The 20,293-nt window shown below is 42.4% G+C and overlaps 1 protein-coding gene and 1 long non-coding RNA gene across 2 annotated transcripts in view; one reads left to right on the top strand and one right to left on the bottom strand.

Moving 5' to 3' along the window:
* SGCD (sarcoglycan delta) overlaps positions 1–20,293 on the bottom strand; it is a 526,403-nt gene that overhangs the window by 499,963 nt on the left and 6,147 nt on the right. The window lies entirely within an intron of this gene.
* On the top strand, positions 85–13,675 carry LOC308177930. The gene is made up of 3 exons (XR_013939508.1): positions 85–1,396; positions 9,402–9,651; positions 12,631–13,675. It is a non-coding gene; the product is annotated as an uncharacterized lncRNA (long non-coding RNA).

The raw sequence follows: 20,293 nt of genomic DNA, 5'->3' as shown, positions 1-20,293 counted from the left end.
TTCTTTACCAGGCCAACCCACAAAGGAGCACATTTGGCCCTGTCCAACATTGATTACTCCAAGGCTGGGAGCCATCAGCTCCAAAACATTGCTGTTCTAGCTCCATCGAATCAGAGTTTTTATCCTTCGTTTATTTGCATGGTTACATTATCATATAATGAATGTTTCAAGACTAATAAGACTCAAAGGAGATGATACCTAGCCACATGGTGCTCGCTCCGGGCATCCCCAACCCCCAAAAAAACTCCCCAGCTCCAAGGAGATCACTTCTACAGCTATGCTGTCACCTCAGGGACAAGGAGACACTCTTCATATGAATCCTATCTCCCAGCTCAGTTGAAAGCAGGTAGTTCACCAAAATTTCACAAGTTGCTCAGGTGCCTTTTTACTTTTGCAGTGTTTTAATTGGAATAAATCTAAGGGTTATAGCAATTGCCATCAATAAACACAAACAAACCTGAACTTTCCATATTCCAAAAGTTACAGCAGCTTCAGACAAGATCAGCAAAAATTCAGTTCTCCTTGTTCTCTAGGCTATGGTCTTTTGGGAGACTGGTTGTGCTCTCAGGACTTCTTGTACAACTGTGAAGGGTAGAAACAATTTTTGTTCAATATAAATAAATGTTTTTGAAATGCCCTCTTGGGGGCCTTTATAGATAAAATGAAATATAAGATTTAGAATATAGTCATCAGGAAAAACAAAAAGACAACACTGAAGTTGCTACTCAATTACAGTTGTAGCAGGAATCCACTCCTTTGCAAAAAAGAATCAAGATCCATGCAAGACTTAGCCCAGTAAGCCCTCGGGACGGAGATAGGTTGTTGAACAGATCCTTTCCAGAAAGGCAAATCTCATCTTCACGTGCATTGGAGCAAAATAGTTCAAAAAACAAACAAAAAAAGGAACTGAAACAAAAAAAATGAAGGAACTGAAAACACTGGAATATGAAAGCCTGCAAGGCAACAATGAGAAAAAATAGCATCCACTTTCATTTCTGATCATAAAGGCAATGCTTTACCCAGACAGAACACCCACCATTCAAAACCTCAGAGCAACTTGCTAACCCTAATCAAGTCTTGCTGGACACCTCTACATTAGATAAGACAACTGAGACTGCTTTAACACTTTGTGTCTCCATGGTAGAAGATCGATGTGTTCACAGGAAGGCAAGAAATTGTTTTATCGTACCATATCACAGTTCACTCTCTTGTTCAGTCTGATGGCTGCCGTATTTTTATTTTTCTTTTTTTTTTTTTTTTTTTAAGACCAGCAGCACATAATTTACTTATTTGTCTAAATAAGTAAATACGAACATCGGGGTTGATACTTTTTTTTTTTTAAACCATTCTCATTGAAGTACCAGGGACTCATTATATCAAGATGCCTGTTACTATGGTAAGACCTTTTATCACAAATTTATTATTTCATCATGGTATGTTGTGTATTGATGAGAACAGCTCCAGCTTGCACCAGTTCATTACCTACTCTGTGGCTTGTAGGGGAAAAAATCTGAAATTATTAGAAATAAGAGAAGTCTAGTGTTATATCTGAGAGGCAGGGAAGTTCCAGTTATCAACCATGTCTTACTTAAGAAAAGAGTACAAGAAAATAGTAGAAATTCTTGATAATTAGAATAATTTCCTGAGGGTTTCTAAAGAACAATGCAAGAGACTGAATTTCAGCCTTGCAAGGTTAATCATAGAAAATCCATCTGCCTAAAAACACTGCCCAGTTTACTGCTGCCATTTTTTGCCTGTAAAATAGTTTAAAGCTAGTTATTCATTTCATTGAACTTTTCGTAGGGTTGTTCATCACATTTTACCATTGTGGTGAGTGACTAATGACCTTGAAAAAAAAATAAAAAGTAGCCATACAAGCATTAGCAGAATAATATATACTCCAAATTAAGGAGGGAATGCTTAGCATTTGTTCAGTGAAGTATGCAGTTTGCTCAACAAAGAATGATTTAGATGAAAAGCAATGGGAAACCACATGATGCTTCTGAGGCACAGAGTAGACATAAGCAAAAAGCATAGCTCCAGACAAGCAGGATCCAAGCTGCCACCATGGAAATGCTAATATACTTCCACGCTTGATCTCGCCTAGCCCATACCTATCCTATTTAACTCCTTGAACTCAAGGTCATCATGAATAACAGGCTATATTGCATTTTCTTCCCACACACTGGGGAAGAAACGGGAAAGGAAACTAACAGTGTAAGATCAGTATCTACACATTTCCTTCCGGCAGAGGAATTATCAAATAGTGAATAGGTGAAGATACCAGAAGCAGTGCTACCAACTCTCAGTGGTGTGACCTGCTCACGGACAGCTGGCTCAAAACTCTCACTGTTTAGGACTTCCCCCAGAAGCAGAAGTCATCTCTCTTAATCTCTTATGAGGCCTTAATGCTAATAATACTATTAAATTCCAGGTATTCTTATTCAGATAAAAGTGTTCCTTTCTTGAGGCCTCTGGTATGCATGTGCTTGTGTAGTGATAACTCCAATGGATATGTGTGAGCTGTATTTAAAAACAAAGAAACAAACAACAGTTGAATGGCCTTTTTCATTCTCTTGAGCCTCATCTCAGTCATACTTTAATGTAAATGAAGCACCGCCCAATTTCATTCTTTCCACAGCCCCAGCAAATGACAGATTCTCACAAAATCTGAAGCTACCACACACAGATGGAAGTGCTCCAGAAGATTTGCCCCACACAGAAGAAGAAAAAAATCATAGAATTTTTAGAGAAGATTCTTTTTATCCTGTTTCTATTCAGAGAGCTCATGACACCAATATAACAATAAAAACTATTTTTCTTTTAATTTTAGTAAGTTTCATAGGTAGATTAAATTTTCTTTGCGGTATTTTCTCTCCATTTGATCTGGTTTATTTTGGCTAATACAAATAGAGTTAAAAAGAATGCATGTGATCTATTTTAATGGGCTTGATTTTTCCCACTTTTACTTTTCACAATAGCAATCAGCTAAAAGGTAGAAGGTAACCCTATTTTCTGATCTGGCAGCACTTTACATCTACTTCTTAATCCTAGAGGTCATTTCAGTTGCAGTCTATCCAACAGCCAGACTTTCTGCTTTGTGGGAAAAACCAAAAAATCTCCCAAATTCAAGAAGTTACCCCAGGTAAAAGTGTTTTGATGGATACATGTTCAACTGTTGCACCCTGAAACACCTTTGGAAAAATAAGACAATGCTGAGAGGTTGGCCACATATAGATTATTGAGCAGGAAAATTATTTTGGACCCTAAGTATCTGTACTTCAATTTTATGGATAATTAAACCTAATGTGTTGCCATTTGGGAAGCAATTAATTCCAATATATATTTGTGGTGTCCCCTTCCTGTGAGTGATGGGGAGGAATTGCCAGGATTCACTGTGCTTATCGACCATTGCTGGGAACCCCTCCTTGTACCCTGAGGTCTCCTCAGAAAGCAGGAATCAGGCAAGATGTAGAGGTGGAGGTGAAGCAAGATCTCCCTTGGGCTACATCTTGCATGTGCTATCAGCTGCATATCTGGAGCAGGTACCTTAGTGAACTGGGAGAGAACTTGGACACAAGATTTTCCTAGCAATTACACTGCTTTGTCCGGATATTGTTGCACTACAGAAACAGGAATGGCCAAAGAGAAGACAAACTGGGGCTGCAGCAATGTTTTCTGTTCTTTCCAAACTTCATGTCAAACACTCTAGGCACCCTGGAGGTCTTCATACTTTTTTTTTTCCCCCTCCTGTTCTCGGAAGACATCGAGTCAATCTGGCTAAAGGCAACAAATCCATCAACAGATGTAACGCTGAATGTAAAACCACACTGGCTGAGAGCCACACTTAGTGCGAGGCTCTTGAATTAATTCTCAGATATTTGAAACTACCCAGTGCTGAACAACATATTCCTGATGTGATGGGGAACACTACCAGAACTAAGTGAGCAAAAAGGGGCTGCAGTTTGTGACTGAGAGTTCCTGAAGCCCCCCACCCATCCTGCACAGCCCCATCTGCAATGAAGCAGCAGGAGCTGCAGTGACCACCTCAAGCAGAGACAGCACGGTAGGCTCCTGAGCTCCATAATACTGTGGGCGTCCTACAGCACTCAACCCCACAAAGACTTGTGCATGGTTCATACAAATCAAGAAAGGTGACAGAGATGCAACCCAACAGCTCAAGACACAAAGATAGGTGACCTGCCAAAGTCAGGAAATACTCCAAATTGAGATTTGGGGGGGGGGGGGGGCGGCGGGTGGAATCCGTTTATGTCAAAGTACCCATTATTACCTCAGTATTTGGTTTAAATTAGATTCAGTAACACTGGGGACTAGGACATAACTGTGATCAAAAGGTTTGCCCAAGGTTAGAAAGAAAGTTCGTTGCAAAGTCACAAAAACCAATCTGATCCCTTGCTGTGCAGTCCTATACTTGGGGAGAAAGATAATTGTTACTAACGCCCATAGTGGTTAGTTGCTATGATTAAAAACTTAGACATATGTACACCCTTATTTTTTCAGCATAACTACGGAGGGAAAGAGATCAGTAGGGAAAAAATAAAACAAGCTTACCAAACAATACTTCCATGAATATCACATCCAATCACATCTCAGAGATGTTATTACAATCATACCAACCTAGCCAAAGCATTGGTCTTTCTGATAGGAAAAGTTAGCACCAAGAAGAGATTTCTTGAAAAATTCTTATCCTCTTCTGTTATTTTTATACTATTTGAATGCATTACCTTGCCACTTCTTTCATGACCGGGCAGCTTAGTGATAAGCTAGAGTATTACAAATTACAAAAATTACAAAAGTATTACAAATGTTTTCTCCATCTTTGAGAGCAATATGTAATATCATTAGATTTCCAGTTTGCTTTGGCAGCGATATGTTTAACAGACAAGCTGTTCTCCCTGTTGAAGAGATGGGACTGGCTCTGAGCAAGCAAGATAGAATAAGAGCATTAGTGGAAACCTATTATCTGTGTTCAATTTTCCCAAAGAGTAACCAAGGCTGCTTCTGCAATGGAGAATAAATGAAAACATTTATTGTCTGATAAAAATTAGTAAGCTGCTCATACTGGCACGTTTCCTTGCTGATTATGGTGCAATAAGGTGGCTTCTGTTGAGGAGCAGCTCACAGTGAGCAGTGGTGACAGCCTCAGCAACCACCAAGCTCCCCAAGGTGCTCATACCTCACCTCCATCAATAAGAAGCACCTGAAGACCAACCCAAGGGCCTTTGTGCCAGAGAAAGGATGTGCACACTTGCAGTAGAGGATACCTAATGCCTCAAGAGCTGTGCACCAAAACTGCTGAGAAAAGCACAAAACACACCACCAGAAGAGGAGAGGTAGAGTCGGATGTGCCCACACCCTCAGCCACCTCCCTCACACCCACAGCGCTGCTCCCAGCCCCCAAGCACCCAGCTCGGGGAGCACGGGGTGAAGCACAAAGCCCTGGCATCAACACTGAAAGGATCTAACTGGTGCAACAGCTCACATCTCCACAAGCAAAAATAGCAGTACCGTTATTTTTAACAGTACTGGGACAAAGATGCATTGCTGAGGTACAACAAGATAAGGGAAATTCGTCTCAGCTACTCCTAAAATTATTAGCAGAAGTAGCCCGGGAATGCTGCAGAATATGGTCCATACTTTCTACATTTCTCTTCCCAGCATGAAAAAATATGAAACATCTCAATTCATCTTTTACTATAGCTTCTTCAAACTACATGCAGTGTGTGGCTTTAAACCCATTTCAGAGCAGCTAAGCACACAACAAACCATTAACCTGAAGGTGAGAAAAGCCATAGAGCCTTCCAACAGGCTGTTAGGTGCCCTGTGCTGAATGCTTCCATGGCAATTAGTGTTACATTATTGAACATCGCTTCTCCTACAATTCTGTTTGGATAGCTATGCCATGTCATGTTTCCTTAAGATACAAGGGAATGACATACCAAAAAAAAAAAGCAGACCATCACCACAGAAAGGAATGTAATCAAATAGATGCCAGGAGAGAACCAAAGGCAGGAATGAGCCACCTTCCTCATCCCTTCTTGATCAGATTTCTTTCAGTCATCTGCAGATGCTGATCTGCTGATCCTTAGTCTACCACCCCATCACTTTTTTTTTCCTGAATTGAAGAATTCATTGGAAGCCTTAAATCCTTTAAAAAAAATACACAGAAAATTTTGAACCAGCCCTGCCTACTTCAGAGAGCATTTACTGAAGCCAGCTCCTACCCTGCATATGCCCCTTGATAAGGTGGGCCCGGTGCTCTGCACTGACACAATAATTAGGATCTTTTCACATTGTGGAACAGCCCAAGTCCTTAGTGCAGCTAGAAGAGCCTTATTTGTGGTCCCAGGACACAAGATTAATCATTTTAGGGCTCCAGATTCAGCTCGCGAGAACCACCACAGCGTCTGCGTGAAGACAGGCCACATCCTGCGGCGCTGGTTGGGGTGGCTTTAAACATGCCAGGACTCCCCTGACTTGTTGACGGGGCTAAAGTGACTGAAACACAGCCCTGCAGACAGCGCTCCGTGGAAGAGCGATTCTCCAAAAGAGAAAGTTGCCTTTCAGCTTCCTTCCATCAGCAGGAATCCTGGTAGGCAGAACTTCCCTCTGAGGAAGGCTTCTAAGATAAAGGAAGGCATCATCATCTCTCCCAAACACTCACGCCTTTCCTGCCCTGGAAAACCACTTAAATGCGCTAGGTGATAAATGCTTTGTTGCCAAGCACTGAAGAAGCCCCACGGGACTTGTCTTCTGACACCTCTGCTGGCAAATGAAAGAGTGACATAACATGACAGGGGATTTAAAAAATTAAGTCTTCCCAGACGCTCCCTGGGGGTGCTTTCACTATGATATGCAGGCTGGCAGCGCTGCTGCTCACGAGACGCCACGTTCCCACGTTTCCTTGTTTTACAAGAAATGGATTTCACTGGTTAGTGAATCTTTAATGTGACAAACAGAGAGGATGAGGCAACAGTGCTGGAGTGCTTCTCTTCAGCAGCACTGCACCTCAAGAGACAAGGCACAAAGGCTGCCTGCAGATAAGCATTCACATTGCTCTTGGACCTGCCTCTGTGCAACTGATTGCTCCAATCCCCAAAAAATCACTTTCAGAATGAAAAAGTGATTCAGACAGGAAGTGAAGATTTTGGCACAGGGACTTCTTATGCTGGGAAGCGCTGGGAGGAGAAAGAGAATTGGAGGGGATGGGCAAGACAGGTCGTCTGGGCAAGATGGGATAGGCAGGTCCCAGTCTGTCCCCTCCTCGCTGCTTGAAACTTGGCAACATGTTCCTCAAGAGCATGTAGGAGCCCTTCAGCGACAGCCCACCAGCACGTTTCAGCCTCCACCAGCTGAAGCTGTTATCAATGGCTGTCTCCTCACTTCCAGTACCTGCCATTGTAAATCATACCCCAGAGCAATGCTTAAGAGAAGGAATCTAAATCACAAAATAAAACAGGTCAGAGCTGCAATTATGATCAGTGAAGCAGGCATCAGTATGTTGTGCATAATTAAAATGACTGTAGGACTTCTCTATAAATATCAGCCAGAAAAGTGTCTCTTTGTGTGTGGGCATAAAAATGAGATGCAGGAAACAGCCTGCTCTGATGTGACAACATGACCTTGGAACAACTTTGTTGCCTCCACACCAGAATAATTACACTGTTGAAGCGTCTGATTGTGTCCCTCTTACCAACAGCAGCAACCAAGTCTTTGCAGCAATAAACATGTAACTGGAAACGGTTCAATACAAGCCCAGAAAGAGACTAATTTTGTGATGGCTGCTGCTCGTTGAAGTTCTCTAAAACTGCTGCTCCAAGAGCAAAAGCTCGTTTTCTCCTTTTAAAGGTCTGAACTCAGCTTGGAGATGAAATCCACTCAACATGACAAATAGATACCATGCAAAGCTTGACTTATACACATCTTTAAATTTTTTACTTATTGCTCATCAATCTTCCCCATCTATGAAGCATTTTAACTATTTTGCAGTAATGGACCCAGTTCCTTCAGGGAATGTGGGAAGCAAAATATATTCTGCTCTTCTCAACACAACGATGACAGTCACTATAGAAATGTTAAACGGAGGGTAGTACTATAAAGCAGATAGCTGCTCTAGATCTGTGTTTTTGCCAAACTGGGCTGTAGGGCAAGGATGGGACCTTGCAGGTCATAGGCAAATCCATGCATCGCGTGTTGGGTCTCATGAAACCCAGAATTCAGGCAGTTACTTTGGTAATAAATGAGAGCTGACCAACAAATCAAGTCTGAAATGCTATGGCAGGTCCCATTACAAAATGTAACAGGAGAGTAATATCACTGTTAATAGGCAACATAATAGAAATACTTTTATCACAGAGAACCCAGAAGTTTAGCAAGTGACAATGTGCATGGTATGTATTTATTCAAAGCTATTTCCAAATGGAATTCTTTAATCTATAATCACTTGCCTCCCATTCAATAACCCAGTAATCCCTTTTTGACCAGCATAATGCCTACACACATTTTTAATGACCCAATAGTAAACTCACAGGACTTACAATTATTTGACTAGTAATGACTGGGTATATTTCTCCCTGAAGTCATGTATTTATCAGGCAGAAGGCAAATGTGTGATTCATTGACTCATAATACCTTACAGATAAATAATAAAGAAAGACCTATGCATCATTCTTGTCAATGTGCTGAAAAGATTTGCTGAATGCACAGAGGTCAGGGAAAAAAAAAAGTTAAGTGTTAATCTGCAGGAAAATAGAACAGATATTGATGCATAGGCTTACTAGAAATGGGTAATGGCACCCTGCCACCAAGACCAGACTGTTAGCACTAACCAATACATGGCCTGATCTCATGTCCCAAAAATATAGTGTCAAAACCTCATATTCCAAATTAAATGCTCCAAATTATCCCACAACCTAGGGTGGGGTTGCAAATTTAGGAAATAGAAAAAATGGTGGAATTTAAGACATAAAGGGATCTTTGTAGATCTTTCACAGGCTGAATGAGGAAAAGAGTAATAAATAAATTAATCTGTATAAATAATTTTTGCATGTGAAATATTAATATGCTGGCTAACTTTCAAAAGTCACAAATTAAAATAAACATCCATGATGAACTGAACTGGAACACACACAAAAAAAGAACTAAAGCAGGGAACCGTTATTTTCAATCACTCAAATATAGATCTTCTTTATAAAGAATAATGGTGCATCCAAAATGGTCATCTTCTTAAAGTATATAAGGCACTAAAAAGAGAAGGACATAATACATGACTTATTGTTGCAGTGTTGTCAGGTCACTGCGTTCTTTTTAAGGTGTTATACTGCCTGAGCTTCTGTTGGGAATTCTCCCTAATAAATTCCTGGTTTTATGTTCCTTTTCAGGACTATCACTTACAGGATGCTATGCAAAGATTCAGAGAGCTTCTGGAATAACTACTTGGATCTGGTAACCCTCAGCAGAAAGGAACTCAGCAGCTCCCTGTCACACACCCCACTTGAATGATAACCAGTGTTGGTGCAAGACATTTTTCAGGGAGCCTAACAAGCCATCTGGATGCTAACAAACTTCACGTTCAGCTCTTCTAGTGCTCTGGGAAACCCGGGGTGTGACAGGGAGAGCCCCTTATAGCAGGTACAATTTGGGAAGACTGGGGAGACAGAGGACCTCACCCTGCTGCAGTGAAAATGCTGCTGATAGGGCACAGTCACCACCAGAGCTTATCCTCTACAGAGGAAAAGGATCCATCTTACGTCATTCCCATTGCCTTGGCTCCTCACCTGAAGGAAACCTATTCTATAAAAGCAGATAGGGCACATTCTAGTAGCTGCTTATGGAATCAGCACTGCAATATTTGAATTTGTTCAAAAGAAATATTCTGAAGTCTCAGCCTCTGCAAGGCATGATTTCTTGAGGGCCCACGGGTATGGTTCTTGCAGCAGGCTGGCTCAGCAGTGCTTTGTGTGCTTTACCAGGTCACCTGCCTCCTCTTGCCCAAATGCAGAGAAAAAACAGGAGCTGCCTGCTCGAACATCCCTGTGTCAAAGCCTCTTAACTCCACGTCTGCCCTCCTCCACATCCCTCACCCTTGCAGGAGACAAACTCCATTCAAGGCAGCTAACATAAAGAGAGCTCATTTCCTTTGAACTTATTTACAAGTTTTACCATTAAACTTGCCCACATTATGCAAGCAGCTTGCAATCTTCCCTAATTCTCCGACTTTAATTATATAATTGAACAACCCAAAAACTCATTTTTTCCAGGAAACATTAAACATTACCATCTTAATGAAATTCTTAATGAAACGGTTCTCTCTGCATGCAAATGACTGGCACTGGATTTGCTTATCGCACTGGTAGACAAAAGGACAAATGTCCTTCCTTTTGTCAATCATCAGGAGTGACAGCCTGTTCTGCCAACACTCCTCCTAGATGGATGGATAATGCAGAATGGATAATGCAGACAGTTACAGACTGGAGGAAAACATAATAAGGAAGGGTGAGGAACTGGCCAGGAAAGGTTGCAGGCAGCTGAAGAGCATAGGAGAGGAAGAAACCACAGCTAAGCTCAGACACCTCCTGCTGCCTCTCACCAAACCAACCCGCTATCTCACCAGACCTCTCTGCCCTGCCAGCTGCATGGGAGAGGAGCACTCATCCCCTACAAACATCCCTGGTCCCACGTCCTCTTCTGGTGTCTTTGTGACACAGCAGACCTCTGCAGCACCTGCCACCCAGCCATCACCCCAGACACCCCACAACATTTAATGTACGTGCCCTTTTCCCAACATAAACCCACACTGCTCCCTGTCAGCGCTTTCTTATGGGACGTTTTCAGGTAGCTGCTGAATGGTGTACCAAACTTTGTCCAGCTGAGAAATTGTCACATCTTCCAGGAGTACCTATCACTTCACTGTACTTTGTGCCCTCCAGTTCAAAGACACCGTCTTCCACTTTTATTCCTAATAAAATCACATATAGCTCAAGGACATGACCTTGGCATCCACACTTGTGCAAACAAGACAGGCCTCGGTGCTACACCAAAACCCACATCACCAAAGCAGCTTGCTTGAATCTCTCTCAAATTTAATTCTTTCCAAATCTAATTCTCACAGCTCAAGAGCAGAATGGTTTTACTCAATAAGCAGTACTTTTCTCTACTCTCCTGCTTCACTGCACTTCCAGTGTCCTACCCCCTTAGCCCACTGATGTTCCTCACTGTGCTGCAGCTTCCAGATTCTTCTATTTATCGGCATTGAAAATCAAGCCCCAGGTTCCTTTCCCTTATTTACAATCTGAACTGAAATTATGTGGTGTGTGGTCACAATAACCCCAACTCTCTGTTTATTTTAAGGTTTACTTAATTTAGAGTGAAAGGAGTAACATCTGAAGAGATTAAGCAGTGATGTTTCTTATGATGCTTTGAATTCAAATCAAGACTCCCCAACTTTTGGGAAGCCTATTCTCCCACTAACCTGACCCTTAACTCAGGATTTCTCAGCTGAAAACACCTTCTGAGTACCCCTGAGGTTTGCAAATAGGTTCGATCTTTTAAGTCCCTCATCTGTCCCTAAAGTATTATTCCCCCAGATATAATCCTGCCCACTGTTGCACTGGGAAGTTAGCTGTGTTGGTACTGGAAAGTGTTTTTAAAACTCTGGTAGAAAAAGACGTTCTTGATCCTGTGACAGCCTACAATCATAGACATCAAGCAGGAATATCCTAACTCACAGTTAACACAGCCTTAGTGCTCAGACAGTCCAGCTGAAATCAATTGATACATTTGCTGAGTAAAGTAAGAAAGCACAAAGTACAAGAGATCAAAGCATGAGGCCCAAATCAACTCATAAAAGATAAATAAATGAAAGCAACTCCATGGGCTTCAGTGGGAATTCATCCAGTGTACAGTTTATAATCCACTTTCACCAAGTGCTGTTCATTCAAAGCACTCTACAGGAAAGGAGCATCATTATTTGCTGTAACCCCAGAACCTTCCCCATTCTAGTTTGGTTTTCACTATTTGATTCATTCCACTCTCCACAAATTCCCTAGTTGTGCATTTTTGTCCTTGCCATTGGTTTCTGTCCTTTTTGTCCTGTGCTGTATTCCTCAGCAATTATTTATAGAAGGGACTCATCCGCCCCCGGATCCGTGCCCCTAGCTGTATGTCAGTACAGCTCCAGCTGTTGGTCTCCCAGGAATTCAAACACCTTTCTGCTCAGACTGCAGCTCTGCGTTCACGACAGCTCGTGCTCTCTGTAGCAGCAGAGCTCTGTCCTACCAGTTAGGAGATTTCCATTTGGTCTCCAAATGGAGAGATGAACTTTAATTTGGGAAAGGTGAACCTCAGAATCTAGCAGGACACCGAAATTCTACGTTGATATAAAATCAGACTTTTTATTTGTCCCAACATAAAACTTTACTTCTTTTATTCCAGGAGCATTTATGACAACAACAAAGATTTATGATAACAAGAAAGTAGCTCAAAGCATTCAAAAACATGAATGAACACCCCCCCCCCCCCCCCAAAAAAAAAATATAGTCAATACATATGCTGGAGTTTTCCTTCTGTCTCATTTGATTTTCTTTATTGCCCCTTTCTTTTCCCTCCTAGTGACTTTCCTGCAACACTGCAAACCCCAGGAGAGCCTCACCCTTACCCAGTGGGGAATCTGCAGTGTTGCAGTGGAGAGGGGGATCCTTCATCAATGGGAGGAGCAGGCAGAAAGTGATGCTCCCAAAGTGCTGACTCTGCTCCTGAACACCAGGAACAGCCTCCCAGTCATGCTCCACAGCTCTGACCAAGAAGGAAGCCCTTTGGGAAGGAGGTATATCGATGACAAGCGACCAGCCCACCACCACCCCCCTGCAGAGAAAGGTCACTGCAGAGCCTCCTCTCCTCACATCAGCGTCCATCTCGTTTGCTCTGCTGTAATCTGCAGAATCCCTGCAGAGCAATTGTATTATTTTGGCTAATAAGAATGTGACGTTTCATTGTTGACTTCCACAGACACTTAAATATAGCCTTAGCAAATTAATTTTGCAAAACAAAAAGTGACTAGCCAAATAAACTCCACCACAGCTTGACAGCCAGTAAAATTATACAAGTTAATGTTTGCTTAGAAAACAGACCAAGAAAGCGCAAGGGGGAGCAAGGAGGAAAGGATGAATAAACTACTCGATACACAATTGACTTTTAAATCAGCGCAAAAGATGGGGAGGGCAGCCCCAGCCCGTGTTGCCATTGCTTTTCAATCAACAAGGAAGACAGCCATCTGCATGGGTTTGCACAGCAATTTGAACACCAAGTTTGAGCAAATGCCCTTATTTCAACCACTGGTGGTACAGGAATGACCCAGTCACACCAGGAATTCCTCGTCCCGTGGCAAACCAGAGATCAGCAGCAGAGGTAATACATAGTAGTCATAGCCTGCAGCACATGCAGCTGCCCACACACGTGTAAACACATGGGGATATGCAGACATGGCAGAGGTTTTCTAGAATTACATCGTCAGTAATTTCCCTGCAAAACCTAGAGTTGAAGGAAAAAAATCTGGACTAGCTGCTTCTTGCTGTCATTTCTACTTCCAAATAAGTATTGTTTGCCTTCCCTGAGCAAAACCCAAGTAAACTGCCAGTCCCATTCAGAGAGCAGCAGCATGTCCAAGAGGACTCAGAAGTCAGCAAAGGGAACAGACTTCATTAAAGGGGAAATTAACATAAAGCCGTTCCTCAGAACTTTGCCCTAAGACTGGGATGCTTAAGGCAGGTGGTTGCACATTTGCTTATTTCACGAGGTACCACTACAGGCTTTAAGAAGGAAAAAGGATAACAGATTAGGTTCACAACCCAGCAAGCCTGACTCAGATAAAATGAACTTTGTTTTAGTGAGGAATGCAGACTGATATCTGAAACAGGTTAAAAAAAGTAAGTCCCACAACTGACCCTCTTTAACTCTGTGCAAGCACCATCCCTTATGACATTACGAAAAGGCACAGAGGCTTAGGAGCAGCAAACTGCATGTAATGGAGCTGCTTGGACCTAAAGGCAGCCACAGCCCACCTCAGAGAGAGGAAATTAAACAACATTAGCAATGACCCATTTCCTTGCTCAGCAGGGAAGAGCGAAGCTAATCTGGCACCGAGAGGAAACACGCTGTGGGTTTTCCCACGCAGTGAGATCGCTTGCTGCTAACACACACACAATGTTTTCACTAATCCACCTCGACCCAAAACCGTTGGCCATTTCTACTAAAGAAATAAGTGGGGGATTAAAAGGAAAAAGCCTGAAATGGTACAGACTTGAAATTAAACTGGCATGGAAAGCAAACTGCTGAGAAACAGCAAATTGCACAGGGAAGGATCCACCAAGCTGCTGCAGGCTGGGGGAGTTTTACAGGGGTGCAGGAGCAGATCCCTGTGATCCCCTCTCCAGCATGGGTGTTTGGGGGTTCTCTCAATTCCTTACACATTCACCTCCAAGGGAACATGCTGAAACATAATTTGAGCCCCACAGCCAGGTGTTTTCACTTAATCTAAATTGCAGTCACATCTGCTTCCAATGTTCACTGCCATCTTCTCCCCCACCACACTTCTCCAGTTGTAAGTTTGGACAATTAAGCTAAATTTGAAAGAAATTTAAAGCTACCCAGAGAAAATCCAACCACAGTAAACAACTGAAACAAGAAAGGGGACACGTTGCACACCCAAGCATCCAGCACAGAAAAGTGGTTTTCATTATCCTTTTCTTCCTTCAGACTGCACAACCCTAGCACGAATGTTTTCCTATTTCTCAGTGGAAAAGACTGCCCAAGACAAGATGAAGAAAGGAAGCCCAGATTCTACCTGATCATTTCTTGAACGGCCGCTTCTTCAATAAAAACATGCAGCAATTACCTTCAAGATCCTGCCAGGCTGCCTTCCCAGTACACATGGTCCAGCCTAAACATAGATTATTCTGTAATTTCTGTCTTTTGTAGAAGAAGGGTAGACTTCCAGTGAGAGCTCTGCTACAGGACACTGCATACCGTGTCTAACCCCCTCTGCACATGAGTCAGAAAATGTTCTACAGAAGAAAATACCTCCCCGGAATATTAAAAACACCAAAACCTGCCACTTTAACTCTATTTGACTACTCTCACTAGAAAAGGCCACTGCTATTTCCCCAACAGTGTTTTTCAACACATACAAAGAGCCGCACATGATGAGAGCAGCACAGAAACCAGCCTCGAACCAGAGCTGTGCCGATGTCACTTCACGCACACGCTAAAAAAGAGCCCAACCCTGCAGACACTGACAGCAGGTTTTCCTTACAGGAGGAATCAGCCAAAACCCGACAAATGTAAGTAACAGGTGAGGGAAGACATGCCCAAGACGACAAATCCATTTATTTGTATACTTATTTTTCCATTAAGATGATGTATTCTGGCATAATTTGCCATATCCAGCATTTCTGCCCTTATCTTTAACACATATACAAGTCTCCCTGCTGGCCTGGGAATATGAACAGAGCTCTTTTCCTAAACAATCTCATTTCTTTCTTAGTTTGCCTATCACTATTAATGTCTTGGGTTAACTAATTGAATTCAAGTTGCTTAATTGAAACATGTTAAGTGCAGCGCCTGTTTCTAATACAGCAGGAGGAAAAAAAGTTCCAGAGCTGTCTGCATTTGTTGGCAGTATTTATTTTTATTTTTTTTACCTTGATGTAGAATCGGGTGTTCAAAACAATATTACTGAGACTATTCGAATTTCTGCCTAGGAATGAGAGGAGATATTCTTTTTGTACAACACCATTTCTGTAAATTTTGTTTAGCTTGCGTGGGATACAGTTAATTACAGTAATTTATCAAACTGGCACAAGGTAGTATTCACACAAAAAGTTTTTCCTGCAGTCAGAATCCCTAGTTTTATATGAGACTGGGTTGTGCTAATTGAATTTTCACTTGGGTAGATAAAATCTTTAACAACTCTGGAATAACTAAGTGCTCTTTGTTCACTGATGTGGATCAGAATGATTTACAGCACCTTTCACATAATCATGTTAATTTTGCTTTCATATGATTAATTAAAACAATATGTTCTTTCTTCGTAAAATAGAATTACTGCACCCAAGGAGACAGGTTTTATTGCAAACTTCTTTTTCTGGTAATAAAAGCAATTTTTATGCACCATCTTTTTGGCAAAGAGAAGTAAACATGCTTAAGTGGGCAAGAAAACTGCAACGGGGGTCAGATCCCTTCACGGTGCATCAACAATGAATTTAGATTGCACCAAATAGGTTGTGAAGCAGAGAAAGGCCAGCATGAAGCTGGCCTGGACATTGCAACACCAGAAAATCCCTTTCCACCTCAACACATCTAGAGCCAAATCGAACAACATACCTGCAACAAAAACAAACCCAGAGGCTAAATCGGATCACACCTGTGGTCCAAGCTCTAGATTCAGCCCAAACATGATTTTCCAGCACAGTTCAAGCATACTTAGGAGGATTAGGTTATCTGACCACGATGATCGTGCTGAGCCTGAACAATGTGAAGAAAAATAAGGCTGACTTAAAACCCTTTGGTAGAGCAAAGCCTATGTGCCGACTCCTTGACTCCCCACTCGGCTGCCAGGGCGTGAAGCATCGCTGAGCCCTATAGATCAGCTATTGACAGGTCTGCAGATCACCTCAGTGCTCATCCTATGCCAGATTGCTTTTGATGTTATATCGACATTTCCCAGCAAGACCAACAAGCCCAGAACATTGTCAGCAGCATTAGAGTGCCACAGCTCACCACATCAGTGCTCGGTAACAGAAGGGAATCAGCAAAGGGAAAAAGACAATAAAGGAAAACTTCTGTGGAACCATGGGATGCTTTCTGTGATCCGTCCCACCGTCACACTGCGACTGTGTTCCTCGATCAGAGGCTGTGCAGGCACCTCTGTATTAAAATTCACTGAAGAAAGTAAGAGACTCAGGTCTGATCATCAGTGCATGGAAGCAGAGAGAAAAATATCTTCTGTCATGCATATTCCACTCAGCAACCTCCCCTGTGCAGTGCTTACCCACTCTTGGTTAAGTGGTTACCGAGAGCCGTTGGTTAATCTTACATAGGCACAGGGACTAACGGTATGAACGAACTAGGAATTATAACAAAGATACCTGACAGAGACCTGAAACCACCCAGCTGCAGGTGATCGAGCTCAGCACAGCCTAACTCACCCAGAAGAGAGACCATGCTGAGCCAAAGTGTCAGAAAAGAGCAGTGTGCTGTTGCATTTCACAACCCTTTTTGAGGCTAGCAGAGGGGTTTCTGCCCAGTGCTGTAACCTCCCAGGAAGGCAAACCATGAGCCCCTTGTACTTCCCTAACAGGCATGGAAACCAGAACCTAAACTGGGCTCGTGGAAAGTTCTGTGAATTAAATAATTATGATTTCAGCAAGAAATCCAAGCAGCAATGCAACTCAGCCTCCAGGTTGTGTCTGCAGGTACTTGGTTGTCACTGCCTGGGGTGGTCCAGGAACCCCCCATCAAATCCCTGCCATGGAGCGACCTGGAGGCAGTGGAGTGCTGCACAGCAAAGCCGCCGGTTGTCACAAGACTGGAAATTTTGGACAGTGCTGGAGATGGCCCCAGGCAGCTCGTGCTGTGCACAGATAAATTGATGGACACCACTTGTGGTGCAGATTAACCAGCTGCCTGGATTAACCCCCTGGGTTGAAAGCCTGGCAGTCCCCAGCAGTTCCTGCTGCTGAAGTGACCACAGTGTGCATAGGTAACCACATAATCAGTAGGAACTCTTCCTGCAGATGCAGAAGTGGTCACTTAGGATCCATGCAGATGTCATAAGTGAACACAGAGGGGTCTTGTCCAGCATAACAGGTACCAGAGAAATAGAAGTTGTTTTAAATATCGTTTTGTTGTATGGTGATTTTATTTTTTCCCCCCAATTGTTTCTTCCCATTTTTATTATTGTGCCTTGGCAGGATTATTTACATCCTCTCCTTAAGGTAAATACTGATGAAATGCCCTGGATAACAAGACCTGTTACATGAGAATGGTGAAGCAGATCCCATGGGGGGCTCCGGAGGAGAGGCAGGTGCTCCAGCTGATGGCAGAAAGGGAAGAGGGAACCTTAAGAGACTCTCAAATGGCACCAGAGGAGTAATTTTGCAACCTGATGCATGAGGATGTAGATTCACAACTATCATTACCATTAGCAGCAATCATGTGGATGGCTAAACTCCCCACATACAGCACTGAATATTTAGCTCCAAGTGCTCCCTTCGGTCTTATTTCACTCCAAGCCTGGATTGAGGTGCCAGCCTGCAAAGGTTATGTATTTCAAAGTTTCAAGCCCACTGAGGTCATGGTATTACATCTCTGACTACAGATCTGGTCTGAAGACTTTCTTAAATGCATGAAACAGTGAAGGAAACAGTTGCCTATAGGATTTCTTTGGTTTCGTTCTCGTTTTTACTATAACTAAAAAAAATATTCAAAACAAGATAAATTTATTTTCGTCCATCACCAAAAAGATCTCAGTTACTTTGCCTGAAGTGCACACATGTACCAGCAAAATGGTAAAAGCCTAGCATAAATGGCAAGTCATATAGAGCTACTCATGTGTAATCCTCAGAGCCCGGGTATCAAGAAATATCATCATGGCAAAAAAAGCATTTCAAGCAGGTAGCCCACAAACCACATGGCCATACCACACAGAGAAACGTGCATAGAGACAGAAATATAAGGAGTGGAAAAAGAGCAATCACTTGGAAAAAATCAGCACCGGACAGATTGAAACAAACTATAATGAGTACTTGAACATAACATCAATGCTAAAATACAGCTGCAAGTGCTAGGCAGAAAACAAAATGCCTTCTGAAAAAAAAACTGTGAGAAGTTTAGACATCAAATAGAGTCAGTCCATCAGCAGGTAAAGGGACTCAAGAAATCAACAAAAATTAGGACAAGCTGAGTATAGATTGAATAAGCACATCCACTAGTGCAAGGAAATACAAGTGAACCTGGAAAAAGCACTTTCTCAGGAAGGCAGCACAGTTAGTATGGATACTGAAACAATAGTATTTAAACCCAGTTCTGATTCCTGTAAAAGAAACAAAAAACAGGCCAACCAATGAATAAAATGAAGAGTTGCATAAGTGTGTTTCTGTACCTATCCAAAACTCTTCAAGGACTGTACAGGTTTCCTCTGACAGAGCTACTAGTAAATCTGGGACACTTAAGCTGCAAGAGAACCTCTTGGCACTAGAGTGTTTGACAATTACAGGTAGCATGGCTTCCCCTTCTTTTTGTACCGCGTGGATTAAAATATTTATATTGATTTTAAATAATTAGACAATATTTCTTGTAATCTATACAGCTATATTTGTCACCTGACAGACTATCACTGTTCTGCAAAAAGGTGAATAACCTACTTGGGTCAATGTGTTTAAAACACAATTGTGTTTTAAACAAGTCATATTTGAGCTCTAGCACAGACAAACTTTTAAGAATAAACAAACAAAAAACTGCTCACACTTGTATGGTTTTTCCAAGAGTTTTGGCAAGCAAGTGGTTAGAGACCAAGGTATAATTCAAGCCTGCAGTAGTTACGTTAGTAGTGATGATGACTTAGGCAGAACAGCCAACCAGCTTTACAGAAAGCATGTTTATTTGGGTGGATTAGGTGTAGATGGCCATCTACTCAGGAACTAATTAGAGCCCATGAAGCAAAATAGATTCTCTGTGACTAAGGGACCATCACTGCACTCTGCTGCAACTATCTCCACGTTTCAGTTTGCTTTCTCCAGCAGAGATGGGTGCATGGTTGTTTAAAATAAATAAATAAATGCCTACTGCTACAAATAACTTGCTGTGCACACACTTGTCTCCCGGGCAGAGGATGATCAAAACAGCAAACAGCATGTGACAGCTCACTTAATGCATTTCATGGTGGTGCTCAGGGCAGTAGTCAAACTACCTACTATCAGACTAATTTAGGTGTCAGAACTACTTCTCTTTGGTGGACGATGAGCAAGCTGCTGTCTGGGAGCCCTGGCCAGCTCCTGGTCCTATCCTCTCCAGGCTCTCCTAAACTCAAGTGACAGAGCAGCTGCAGCAGCTAAGGAAGCTGTTGAGGCTGTGCGGTTATAGCCCTTGGATGCTCTTGTGCTGATGGCAGTGTAAAAACCTCACCTGTAAAAACAAAGGGAGAACAGACCAAGGGGCTCATTTCAGCTAAGGGTAGTCAGTCAGTGGTCAGACACCATGGTCAGTCCTCATCCCCTTG

The sequence above is a fragment of the Anser brachyrhynchus genome (assembly GCF_964034855.1).
Source record: "Anser brachyrhynchus genome assembly, chromosome: 14".
In the NCBI taxonomy this organism is placed as follows: domain Eukaryota; kingdom Metazoa; phylum Chordata; class Aves; order Anseriformes; family Anatidae; genus Anser; species Anser brachyrhynchus.
The sequence above is the reverse complement of the archived record's forward strand: the minus strand, read 5'-3'. Positions and strand labels throughout refer to the sequence as shown.